This window comes from Bactrocera oleae, chromosome 3, assembly GCF_042242935.1.
Source record: "Bactrocera oleae isolate idBacOlea1 chromosome 3, idBacOlea1, whole genome shotgun sequence".
Lineage (NCBI taxonomy): Eukaryota > Metazoa > Arthropoda > Insecta > Diptera > Tephritidae > Bactrocera > Bactrocera oleae.
The window spans coordinates 45,419,945-45,433,299 of NC_091537.1; the positions used below are offsets into that span (position 1 = coordinate 45,419,945).

Consider the following 13,355-nt stretch of genomic DNA (forward strand, 5'->3'; position numbering starts at 1 on the left):
AAAAGTGAATAAACATAAATGGAGAAATATTCCAGAGCAGTTACCGAAGCTCAATGACAGGAGCTATATAAGCTGTGCAATATCTGGGTATCAGATTTCATGCTTATGTATCGAGATTTTATGAAACCATTTGATGTAACGACCAATGCTTCAGCCTATGGCAAAGGGGCTATACTACCCCAAGAAGAAATAGGACGTCGACAATGATTTCAAGAACATTGAAAGACAGAGAAATTAAGAACGCCACTAACAAAAGAGAGTTACCAGCTATTATGCGGGCACTGGCCAAATTGTAGCACTATATAGAGTTGAAAATATGAACATTTTTACTAACCATTAACCTTTCACCCTCGCAATATCGCAGTCTAACCCTGTTGCGAAGATCAAAAGGGGCAAAGCAAGCGTTGACGAATCCAATGCTAAAATATTCTAAAAAACAGGCCGAATTTTACACAGAAACGGTCCAGAGTGAAGTCTCATTTACCCACACTATTGAAACAACGAATTTCAAAATCAGATAGTTATGTAAGATGCGCGCCTCCCGTCAAAGCGTTGCTTTATTTTGTTGGGAAAAGAGACGTCACCCAATTGGTTTTACCTGCAGGGAATCCTTTTTGGGCGAGCTAGAGTACATTATCACACCTTGGAGTGTAAAAGCTTTCCATTGAGATTTGCATAGACTCGTAATGATACAGGATAAAGTTATTCGGAGGATTCCAGCCACAAAGTTTTGGCACTGCGTGAATCGTATAGTCAATATAATCGGGTTATGAAGAGAAATCGGCACCATTGAATATAATACAGCTCACAGATCAGCTCAGGAAAATGTGAATTAGGTGCTGTCCGAGTACTACTTCCTGAAGATGGCCAAACTAGCCAAAGGGATTGTGTAAAACTGCAACACATGTGTTATATCCTGTTATCACTAAAAATTTGAAGTGCTTAGATTAGTGAATGCATATAATATAAAACTCGTGGCCAAATGTTTTGGGAAGTCGATTGCTAGATGAATTCAGATGCATCTTTTAAAAGCAACTTCTGAATGAAACGCCAATCTCTCAATAAATTGTGTATTATGTTGAAAGGCTTGAAGAGGTTAAACGCTTACTACCGGAAGGAAATTCCATTATAAAAACGCATTGCAATTGCTTTATACGCTCTTGGCACTTTTGCAGAACACCGAATAATTGGAAATATGTTTGGAATTGGCAAAAGCTCTGTCTGCACTATTCAAATTGAGTTCTGCCATGAAGTCTGCCGATGTTTATGGCCTTTGTATTTGAATAAATTTCCAATGAACGAAATTCAATTGCGGGAGTATTTAAATGGTTTCGAGTCATTGGGTTTCTCAAAGTGTTAGGATTGGTAAGAAGTTCAACTCTTTACAGTGAAGTTTGTTTTAAGTTTTAGATGGATGTTACGTAGGAGTACGCCGAGCAGCAGAAGATGCTTCTGTCTACTATAATCATACAGGCTTATATTCCACAATTCTTCTGGCTTTAATAGTTAGATGCAAAATAAGTTCTTTTATGAGGCTTGTTTAAGCCCCTAAATATTTGTTTATTATTATAGATGTCGCTTTACTGTACAACAACATTGGTAGTCCAGGTCGTTGTACGGACTCTTCAATATTTGAGAGTTCATTTTTGAAATGCCAGTTGGTACAATATAGCTTATTTAAAGACATGAGGAGGCAAATATCGGCAGTTAATGGTCCAGTCTTTTTGTTGGGCTACTCTGCGCTTAAACTTGATGAACTTTTATTGAAACCGTACCCATTTTGTATAAATCAACTTTTAAATACAATAAAAAAAATTTAACTGTGCACTCTCGAAAAGCCGAAGAGTCGTCAATAATGCTTTTGGTTATTTAAAGGCAAGGTTTAGGCGGGTTGGCAAAGGCTTGGATAACCACATGGTCACCACGAAAGCTGTCACTAAAGAGTGCTGCATTTTGCACAAATTTTCAAATGAGGATAATCATGAAAATAATGAAATGTGGATTGCCGCACAACAAATCGAAAACCAAACTTTGCAGTTGCCAGAAAACGTCCATAACATTTCTGGAAATGTTAACCCAAGGGCAGAGGCAATAAGACAAGCGTTCGTTTCATATTTCAGTAAGTTATTGCATTCAACTTTGAAATATTGTTACAACTCAAACACTACCTACGAATTCAGCAACTGATCCATATTTATGGTACATATACATACGTTTCCAGTTCTCAAACACAGATAATTTAAAATAATACGCACGCTGTACATACATACTTAGATATTACGAACTATATCATACATAAAAACACAGAAAACTAAAGTTTAATGGGGAATGTTTATTATCATTCGAAAGAACATTCCTTGGCATTTATTTTGTTTGCCGTGGCTACGTCTCAAATGGCCCATCCGTTGAGTCCAATTTTCGATGACCCGTTCGAGCATTTCGACTGGTAACTAGCGAATGACACTGGTGATGTTTTGCTCCAAGATCTGAATAGAAGCGGGATTGTCCGCATAAACTTTAGACTTTACATATCCCCACAGGAAAAAGAAATCACACGATCTTGGTTTCCAATCGACCGGCCCAAAACGTAAAATTATCAGCTCACCGAAGTGTTTTCTCAATAAATTTGTTGATTGATGCGATCTTGTTGAAACCAAATGTCACCGAGATCACGAGATTCAATTTCAGTCGGTCAAATAGTCGGTTATCATAGCGCGATAACGGTCGCCATTGACGGTTACGTTTTCACAGACATCATTTTTGATGAAATATGGACCGATGATTCCACCGGTCTCTAAACCGGCGCCGAATCGACTCTCCACGGTCTTCGTGTACACTCTCAGCTACGGCCGCTATATTTTCTTCACCGCGTTCTGGTAGTGGTCTATTCGGTTGAATATCAATCAATAATGAGGTCTCAAGATGGGTGATGGTGTTGCGAGTAGTACGCTCAGTAGGCCGACTATGTTGACTATAAGATACGCGAAACATGCGAAACACATTATTTACAGAACGAGAATTTTAGTAATAAAGTTAAACGATAAGTAAACGTTGCTCAGGTCTTTCCATGATAAAATGCCAAAGAATGCTGAACAAAAATAATATGATAGCTTGACAGGACTTGATCTGTCAAAAAAAGGCTATTGAAAAAGGAACCTCTACTTGGATAACCCGTTACATACCATACATATATATTTGTACACGTAAAAAAATGGCATTTTTCATCGGCCGAAAGGTATCGGAAGACAGCCATATCAGGCAGAATTTGGCAGTGGCGATTCTCATTCGATTTCAGCCCCACATAAATTGACTATGTTGTCAATCTCAACTGAAAATATACATAAATATAAAAGACAATATCAACAAACTAATAACTGAGACTGAGAAATATTCCATAAAACGCCGTTTCATTAAATATTCTATAGAAGCTGGTGGCATAAACTTTATATATATATTTATTTAAAAAAGACGGCAGATTATGGAACCAATACACTTAGAACTTACCCGTTATGCTGTCCTCCACCAGCTCGCCCGAGCAAAATCTTTTGTAGCCGTTTACTGCTTCGTGAACCGCAGCAAAATGTTTCCACACTGTTGTTGTTCTGTTCTCTTGGCTAAAAATATATAACAAATAATATTTAATAATCATATTTTACATTTTAATTTATTACCTACCTGTATTTTTTTGAGAAATTTTGTATTTTTATTTTAATTTCTGTGGCCGTATAATTATGGCCAACAGTATTCAATCTACTCTATCACTATCTCTTCATATGTAGATATGCCTGCTCTTTCGAATCTGTGGTATTTTTTTTCGCCACAACTCTATTCGGTCGGCTTCTTTTTTTATAAGATTTTCACTGGCCATTTTTACTTATTAACGTAATTAAAAATTAACTTTATAAATTTAGATTTTTTTCTTTTTTCTTCATTTGTCTCACTTTGACAGTTTTTGGCATCAAAATCAGCTGTGATAAAATAAAATGCGACAAGCAGATGGCGCTTAATCATAGTCGCACAGTGTGTTTTAATGCAGGTTAGAATGAAATCACATCGGTGACGAGATTATCAAGTGTCATTTTAATATGGCAAAATATTACTTATTTTAGTAGATTAGTGAGATAATCTACTCAACAGCCTAAATCTTGTGACTAGGTGTCGGTCGGAACATGATATTAGCGCTATATACGATAAACACCCTAAGAAACATGAATTTGGTGATATCTTCTCTACGGACAAAAAATTGTTCCTCACCTACATTGACAAGTTCTCCCAATTTGCTGTTGTATAGCCCATCTAACTTAAGACCAGAGCGATCTACTGTAAAAATGTACCAGCATTGAACTTACAGACAATCTCTGCTATGCTAGTCAACAATTTTGGCATTAGTATTTCAAATTCGCCACCCTTACATAGTGTATCAAATAACTAAGTAGAATGTCATAGCACTTTGCTGGAACTGGTCGGGCGTTTAACGATCGATAAGAGTATAAGAGACACTGTAGAAGTCATTATTCCACTAAGTCAATCCACTCCCGTATCAACAGGAGACCGGTTGATATTTTTCAGTGCCTTCTGGAGGAGATAATACTGAATAAGATCTGAGACGCCCAAGGCCAGAGAAAATACCTTTCGACAAAACAGAGTTTTTGAGGTAGACAAAAAAGTTTTAGTTTAGTTATTAGTAACAAGCTCACGCTTTTCTCCGTAGAGAGCTGTACAGGTGAAGACCACGGTACTCATTAAAGGGAGAGTGATTCACATGGATAACCTAAATTGACTCCGTCAGCGCGATTTTTTTTTAAATTTTTTTTTCTTAAAGATATTCAATGTAATTAAAACTTTAAAGTTCGCAAAATTCAGTATGTAACTGCTTAAAAGTAATTTCCTACTTATGACATTTCAACTTACTATTACAAGGAATGATAGTATTCGATACAAATAGCCGTGATGACAACAGACGATTCAATTGCCAGCGGTAGGAATCGATATTCACTCGTAAAGTAAGATGGAAGTAAGAGATTGCCCAAAAACAAACAAAATTTTCCAGTTGATTACGAACACAATTACATTGGCTTTAATTTCCAGTTGAATAGGGACAACGTTAAATCAGAGAGATTCGAGAAGAATTTATTTTGAAAGCCAGTAAAAGGCGGTAAGCTAATTTTTTTTTGATAATCTTTTATTTGAAAATAATTTATTTCACTTTCTATATAGAAAAATATGAAGGATCACATTTGCAGGCATATTGCAGAATTGGAACAAAGGAATAAATACAGATGAAAAATTTATAAACTAAAATATTATATATAATAGATTTTTAGCATTATTTAGTAAGTTTGTGCAAATGTAAAAAATATAAATGAATTGGGCAGTGTCAATATAAACCACATGGGTTTCGAGTGGACTTTAGAACACCATCTGAGGATTTCGGGGGTAAAATAGGTATGGGCGGATCCAAATCAATAAAAGTTACAGAGCCGCGGAAAACTAATAGATTTTGAGATATTTGCATTTAAAGTTCAACAATTTAAAGTACGTATTTTTCGATTTATAACGAATTTTACACTTTTAACCCCGGTGTTGAATGGACCAAGGTATTCTACGCGAAAAAACTGAGGATACCCTGGTATTGAACCGACCAGGGTTTTTATTACTTTCTCTAAAGTTTTCCTCTAGATGGGGTGAGAAAATATGGATGAAATTGGATCATAACCCCAGCGCGATTAATAAATAGGTGTATACATTAATTCGTGCGGTTTTCTAAGAGAGGGCTCTACTAGTATTATTTCGCGTCGTATTCATCTGTGGCTATATTCATTTCAAAGGTACTGCCATTTCGCGTCGTTTTCAGTAGATATAAATTGTTTGAGCGTGAACAACAATTTGTTTCATTCATTTGAAAATGTCGAAATTTATACCAGATAAAGTGTTTTTGCGGGGAGTTCTTCTTCATTATTTTAACATGAAGAAAAGTGCTGCCGAAAGCCATCGTATTTTACTGGACGTTTATGGTGACCACGCTTTAGCCGAACGAACATGCCAAAAGTGGTTTGCACGGTTTAAAAGTGGCAATTTAGACTTAGACGACGGAGAACGACCCGTACAGCCAAACAAACTTCAAGACGAAGAATTGGAGACATTGCTCGACGCAGATGCATGCCAGACGCAAGAAGAACTTGCAAAAGTATTAGGAGTTGATCAAGCAACCGTTTCCAGACGATTAAAATCATTAGGATTCATCCAGAAGCTTGGAAATTGGGTGCCTTATGAATTAAAGCCAAGAGACGTCGAACGTCGATTCTGCATGTCGGAAATGTTGCTTCAACGCCACCAAAAGAAGTCGTTTTTGCATCGGATTGTCACTGGCGATGAAAAATGGATTCATTATGATAACCCAAAGCGCAAGAAATCGTATTTGAAGCCCGACCAACCATCAACATCCACGGCAAAGCCGAATATCCATGCTGCTAAGGTTATGCTATGTATTTGGTGGGACCACAAGGGTGTGCTCTATTATGAGCTATTGAAATCGGGTCAGACGATCAAACCGAAACCGAAAACAATTGATTCCTTTGAAAAAGGCCATCGCGGAAAAATGACCAGAATATGCGACCAGACACGAATCAATAATTTTTCATCATGACAACGCTCGGCCACATGTTGCAAGGCCAGTTAAAAACTATTTGGAAAACTGTGGGTGGGAAGTTCTACCTCACCCGCCTTATAGCCCAGACATAGCACCTTCCGATTACCACTTGTTCAGATCAATGCAGAATGCCCTCGCCGGAGTACGCTTCTCTTCAGAACAGGGTATCAGAAATTGGATTGATTCTTCTTGACCTCCAAGCCGGAGAAGTTCTTTTGGAATGGGATCCACAAACTGCCAGAAAGATGGGCAAACATCATAGCTTCCGATGGGCAATACTTTGAACATTAAATGTATAACAATTTTTTCACAATAAAGTCTTAATTTTCGTAAAAACACCGCACGAATTAATGCATACACCAATAAATAAATGAGGTATAACCGGAAGTTTGAAAATCTTTTATCATAAACATATATGAGAGAAAGGGTTAGTATTGAACCACTTTTATCTATTTTTGCTATTACCCAATATTATTAACAGAAAAAGATGATCTGTGAGTTTCATTGGGGTAACTCACCCTATATGGCGGCTAGGACAAGTTTTCCGACAATTTTATCCATTTTATGCACAAAGACACATTGTCATTAGAAAAACACGCTTCTTCAATTTCATTAAGATAACTGACATACTGATATATATTTTATGTATAAATTCAGCTGAAAGTTCAAAAATTTTTCAATGAGGTATACTAAGGGAATTATTGATCCGATTCAACCAATTTTTGGCACTCAGGCATATTAATATCAGATAAGGATTCTCTTTCAGTTTCTATAATCTATCTTTTTCATATTTTCGATAAAAATTTCGCAAGAGGAGCAGGGGTCCATATATTCGGTACCTGGGGGCTTGAACAGTTTTGGCTGGATTTGGACAATTTTTAGTCATAAGGTGGTACACCCTTAAAGGTACTATTCTGATTATTTATTTGTATACTGGAAAGTAAAAGAATCAGATGGAATTTAAAATTGTGTTATATGGGAAGTAGGCTTGGTTTTTGTCTGATTTCGCCTATTTTCACAATGTAAAGTAGAAATGTCAGAGTAATGCTACCTAATGAACTTGGTAAAATCGGCTCCTATAAAGACTTCCCCTATGTTTATAGTTTTTAACTCATAAATATGTAACGAAATTAACTTAATGTATAATATTGGATATATGCTATAATTTAATTCCGAAATATTTGATATTGGGATCCGAATCACTCAAACCCCCATATACTACAATACATATAATGATTTTCGTTATTCTAACAAACGAAATGAATATTTTGGCCAGTGTTTGAATTTTATATTTACAAAATTTGTTGAAAATATTGAATCTACCTGACCAATGTCAAAAGTTGGGGAAATCAGCCCAGATCTTCAATGCCCCAATATACCCTATATAATCACCAATAATATAAATTTATAGAATACAAATTTGATCGTAAACCATTCAGTTTCGTCGAACAATAAATGTTGAATTATTTCGCAACATTTTTTAAAATAAAATTTTGCCAACACCTGAAGGTATTTCCCCGGAATTGATCCTTGCATCTTGCACTAGTATGAAATTTTCGGTTGCACCCGAACCTAGCCCTTCCTTACTTGTTTGAAACTATATTTATTTCTTGTTATATTATATTACATTCGATCAGACTCTACTTTCATCATATTAGTGGAGGAGAAATGTACATACCAGGGTACCGCAGCGGGACACCGCAACAAGGAGTACATCACATGCTTACTTGTGTATTTTTCTTACTTATGTATCCAAAACACTCAACCAAATACGAATTGGGGGTTTTTTTACTTGTAATGTTTTTACTTAGCTCAATACGTACATATTTAAGCCTAAGTACCAACAAAAAGAATAAACAAAAACACAAATCGGGTGCGAAGTCTAAAAGCACCTAAACAAACAGACATAAACCACGGAACAGTTTCACCAACAAAAAATACAAACCGGTCGCGAAACTAATATACAAAGCAAAAAAGTAAAGTAAAATAAAGGGAAAGAAAAATATAAACCAACAAGTAAGAAAGGGCTAAGTTCGGGTGCAACCACACATTTTATACTCATGCAACTTTCAAGGATCCAATACTTCATATTAAAAAATGTTTTGAAAGAATTAAACATTCATTATTCGGCTCATAAACTCAGTTAGTCTTATAACTATCAGTTAGTCTATTAATTCTATTATATTATAATTAATTAGGATATCAAATTCATTTATTCAAACAATAGAAATTTAATAATTGCTAGCTATCCAAAACATTTGGATAAAAAATATTTTTTGTTTTTCCGTTTTGATCATGAATAAACAAACGACTGGGGGTACCGACTCTGGAACAGGACACATACAGTTGGCCATGTGAAAAACATGATTCCTCCAAATCCACACCACAACGTGAAGTGTTTGCCCTTGAGCCTTGTTGACGGACATCGCAATAACATAATCATACCCAATTGTACAATGCTTTAGTTGCAATCGTTAGACACATGTCGTCAATTATTATCAAAGTTTCGTTGTACATTTCCAAGGTAATCAACAAATCAGGATTTCTTTACATAATGACGCATACGAATTAAAATTCAAAGGGATTTGATGGCATATATATTGATAATATAATTGCAAATAGCATTCGTATTTGTTGTGGATGAGCTGAAGCAGATGCATCATGAGGTGTTGAATCCCAATGTGCATCATCCTCCAACAAATGCAAGAGTTTACATGCTTCACGATATGTTTGACACAAATGGCCGTTGACTGTTCTCAATTCTTGAAATGATTTAGGGCCATTGACTTTAACTAATAACAATCGCAAATAAAAACACTCAGCGTTATTTGGAAGTACTGTATATATTCTCCTAATTGCATCTGTTTGGAAAATTCTTTGTCTAGATGCCCATCGACTACTGTTCCTTGTTTCTAATGCTGGTAATCTCACTTTGCCGTTAGTACAATATATGCCGGGCGTTTTATTTTAGCAGCATCACAATGTGGACATATTGCGTCCATCGTTCGAATGTATCCGTACATACTATAATCAATCTGACTGATGTAATTTAAAGCAGCACGCATCATTTCAGCCAAAACAGCACGACGTATTCGTGATCGCCGTGCAAGTACAGGTACAGGGTTAACAGATCTATTTCGTGCATTACGTTCACGTTGCGATACATTAGCTTGTGCGCGTTCATCTGCAGTCTGTGATCATCCCAGTAATGTCACATCATTTGCATTACGCGTTCGCCGACCTATATTTGCTCGTTTGGCTCGTGTCATTTTAAAAAAGAATAAATCCAATTAAGCTAAGTTCGGATGGAACCGAACATTTTATACTCTCGCAAAGTCAAATGGTATACTCGTTTGAGATTTCTTTGTGGATTGGCTGATATTGTCTGTAGAAGGTCAACTATAGGCACTAGGGTCCACATATTTAGTACTTAGGGGCTTGAACAGTTTTGGTTCGATTTAGACAATTTTTGGTCACAAGGTGGCATACATTAAACGTATTATTCACGCAAAGTTTTACCCGATATAATCATTATTGCTTGATATGCATAGTGGAAAGTGAAAGTATCAGATGGAATTGAAAATGGTGTTATATGGGAAGTAGGCGTGGTTGTCCGATTTCGCCAATTTGCGCACTATGACATAGAAACATGAAAAGAACGTTATGCACCGAATTTGGTTGAAATCGGTTAAGCAGATCCGAAGATATGGGTTTTCACCTAAAAGTGGGCTGTGTCACGCCCACTGTCTAATTTTGAACGCGGTTCCTATAAAGTCATCTCATACCATCCTAGAGATAAAATTTAATGTCTCTGGCGTGTTTAGTGCTTGATTTATCGCGCTTTTAGTAGTTTTTAACAGTACCGTTATATGGGAAGTGGGCGGAGTTGCCACCCGATTTCAATTATTTAGGTAGAGGTTCACACTGTAGGTAGAGGTTCTAAAAACATTTGCTTCCAGTGAATTTTGTTATTATAGCATTAGCGGTTTAGGAAATATGCACATTAAACCTATTAGAGGCGGGACCACGCCCACTTTAAAAAAAGTTTTAACTACAGATGCCCCTCCCTAAAGTGATCTTGTGTACCAAATAACAGTCTTGTATCTTATTTCGGAGCTTAGTTATGGCAATTTATTTGTTTTTGATTAATGGCGTTTGTGGGCGTGGCAGTGGTCCGATTACGCCCATCTGCAATACCAACCGTCTCACGGTACCAAGAAACATGTCTACCAAGTTTCATAAAGATATCTCAATTTTTACTCAAGTTACAGCTTGCACGGACGGACAGACGGACGGACGGACAGACAGTCACCCGGATTTCAACTCGTCTCTTCATCCTGATCATTTATATATATATAACCCTATATCTAACTCGATTAGTTTTAGGTGATACAAACAACCGTTAGGTGAACAAAACTATTATACTCTGTAGCAACAGGTTGCGAGAGTATAAAAATTGCTACATTAATAGTGGCGTATTAATATCTATACATGTGGGTATATGTGTGAATGGAAATATATATGACTGCATACGTGAATTTATATAAAAATGTCATTAAATAATTAATTTTTAGATCGACGCTGTAATGAAACACCGACGGCTCGCTAAAAAAGTGAGAAAAGTACACGTGCAAGTTAACGGCAGCCTCCACACAGTAGCTTTACGCTTATTATAAACAAAACTGTATCTTTGCACTTAGCAATTATACAGCCTCTTAATAAGCATATTTGTTTATTTAAGTAATTGATATTATTTTTCGTTCAGCTAAGACCACCCACAAAATATAAACAATACAACTAATTACTGAATACAAAATGTAAACAATAGCAAATATAAAACCAATTACTGAATAAGCTAATATTGTAACTGACACTATCTTTATTGTAAGAATTAAGCATATAAGAAAAATGAATAAATAAGAGTAAATTGAAATAAAGAGATCAGTTATCCATCCGGAAAACGATATATTTTTTAACACTTCCTAATCGAAGGAAGTTAATTTGCACATATATATAGTACATTTGAACAATTCAAGACTCACAGTTTGCACTCAACAATATGTTTAAATATATAAACACAAAGCAATAATTATCGCTGAAATTTTGCTTTAACCGAGGCAGGTGTTTTTTTTACAATTATACTTTGTATATAAAAACCAAATACTAGCCAACAATTATTTTCTAGGCTTCATGCGTTTCAACCAGATTTTTCGCCCAGCAGTTTCGATGAGTCTGGAAGCCTCCTTATTAACATGCTGTCTAAGCCTCAGTACGTGAGGCTTTGTAATGCCACTAAATTCACGCCTAGATCACGGTGTAGGTCAGTATATCTAACGTACCAAGAAGCATTAACTAAAGACCTTAGTACCTTACTTTGAAAGCGCTGAATGCAGGCAATAGAGCTTTGACTTGAGCAACCCATAACTTAATTGTATCTTAACAATTTGTTTTGAACTGATCTCCTGCCAACTAGGTGGTAACGTTTAGCAAATTTCATATCAATCTCACTTCATTTTTTTTGACATGCTCTTTCCAGCGACGCTTAGCATCTAATCTAGATACTTAGCACTATTATGATGTTTGGTATTATTTATATAAATTGGACGATATGCCGATTTTTTCGATGTAAAGTCGACGTGAAATTATTTGGAGTCGTTTAATTTGATGCGCTACTTAGATGCTCACTTGGTAATTGCATTGACTGCTGTCTGCAATCGTCGAATAGATACATCATTTCAGCCATTTTTTAGCTGCTAACAATGCTGTGTCATCCGTAAATGTCGCTGTTACATAACTTTGGTCAGTAGGGAGCAAATAAAGCATTGGACCCAACATGCTTCCCTGGGGAACACCCGCTTCTATCGATTAGTATCATTCTTTTGTTTAATGCGGAAGTATCTATCTTTTAAATAGGAAGGAGTTATTTCGCAATATTGTATGGTTAACATGCATTTTAATTTGAGCAGCAGTCCCGAATGCCAAACTTTGTCAAAAGCTTGAGACACGTCCAAGAATGCCGCCGAACAAACATTCTTTTTATCCATTGTATTTTCAAAGAAATTAACAATTTGGTGCACCTGATCAATTGTTGAATGGTTGTCACGAAAGCCAAATTGATATGCTTGTATGAGATGTTTACGATCGAGTATTGGTTTGAGCCTATTTATGAGTACATTCTTAAATATGTTGGGTAACGCTGGCAACAGCGATATTGGCCTACATGACAACGTGTAATGGTTTAAGCGGCTTAGATATAATATGACTTCAGATACTTTCCAAAGCGATGGGAGGTATCTTAGACATAATGCACAGTTTATAATGTTTACGAGTTTCTTTATTGAATTCTTTGGTAAGTTGCGTAATATTTCTCCGGTTATTAAATCGAACCCAGGTGCGTTTTTGAGCCTTGTGTTTCCGATAAGATTTTTAACTTCTTTACTGGTAACTGGAGAAATGCTGATGTGTGGATCCAATCAACTATTCTCACATTTTATCTCATATCCATCGTTGGGCGTAAATGTGGTTCTCAAATGCTTTGCAAATACGGCAGCCTTATGTTCACTCGTTTTGGCCCATTTAGTTTCGTTTAGTTTTATTTGTTTATTAAGTTTTCTTGCAGCTTTCCAGAAAGAATACTCATTGGATTTATCAGCTGTAAGTTTAGCCAGTTAAGTTTTAATAATAATTTTTAAACTGTTTAATTTGT

At 36.1% G+C, this 13,355-nt stretch overlaps 1 protein-coding gene, 2 long non-coding RNA genes and 1 pseudogene across 3 annotated transcripts in view; 2 read left to right on the forward strand and 2 right to left on the reverse strand.

Moving 5' to 3' along the window:
* The window catches only part of CarT (Carcinine transporter), a 757,984-nt gene that overhangs the window by 602,988 nt on the left and 141,641 nt on the right, over positions 1-13,355 (reverse strand). The gene's annotated exons all lie outside the window — the stretch shown is intronic.
* LOC138856412 (uncharacterized) lies at positions 983-2,187 on the forward strand (annotated as a pseudogene).
* Positions 2,306-4,323, reverse strand: LOC106624281 (uncharacterized). Its single transcript, XR_004978887.2, has 4 exons — positions 3,676-4,323; positions 3,505-3,614; positions 3,183-3,328; positions 2,306-3,126 (listed from the first exon to the last, which is right to left on the reverse strand). It is a non-coding gene; the product is annotated as an uncharacterized lncRNA (long non-coding RNA).
* Positions 4,251-5,367, forward strand: LOC118683060 (uncharacterized). Its single transcript, XR_004978885.2, has 3 exons — positions 4,251-4,654; positions 4,712-5,155; positions 5,218-5,367. It is a non-coding gene; the product is annotated as an uncharacterized lncRNA (long non-coding RNA).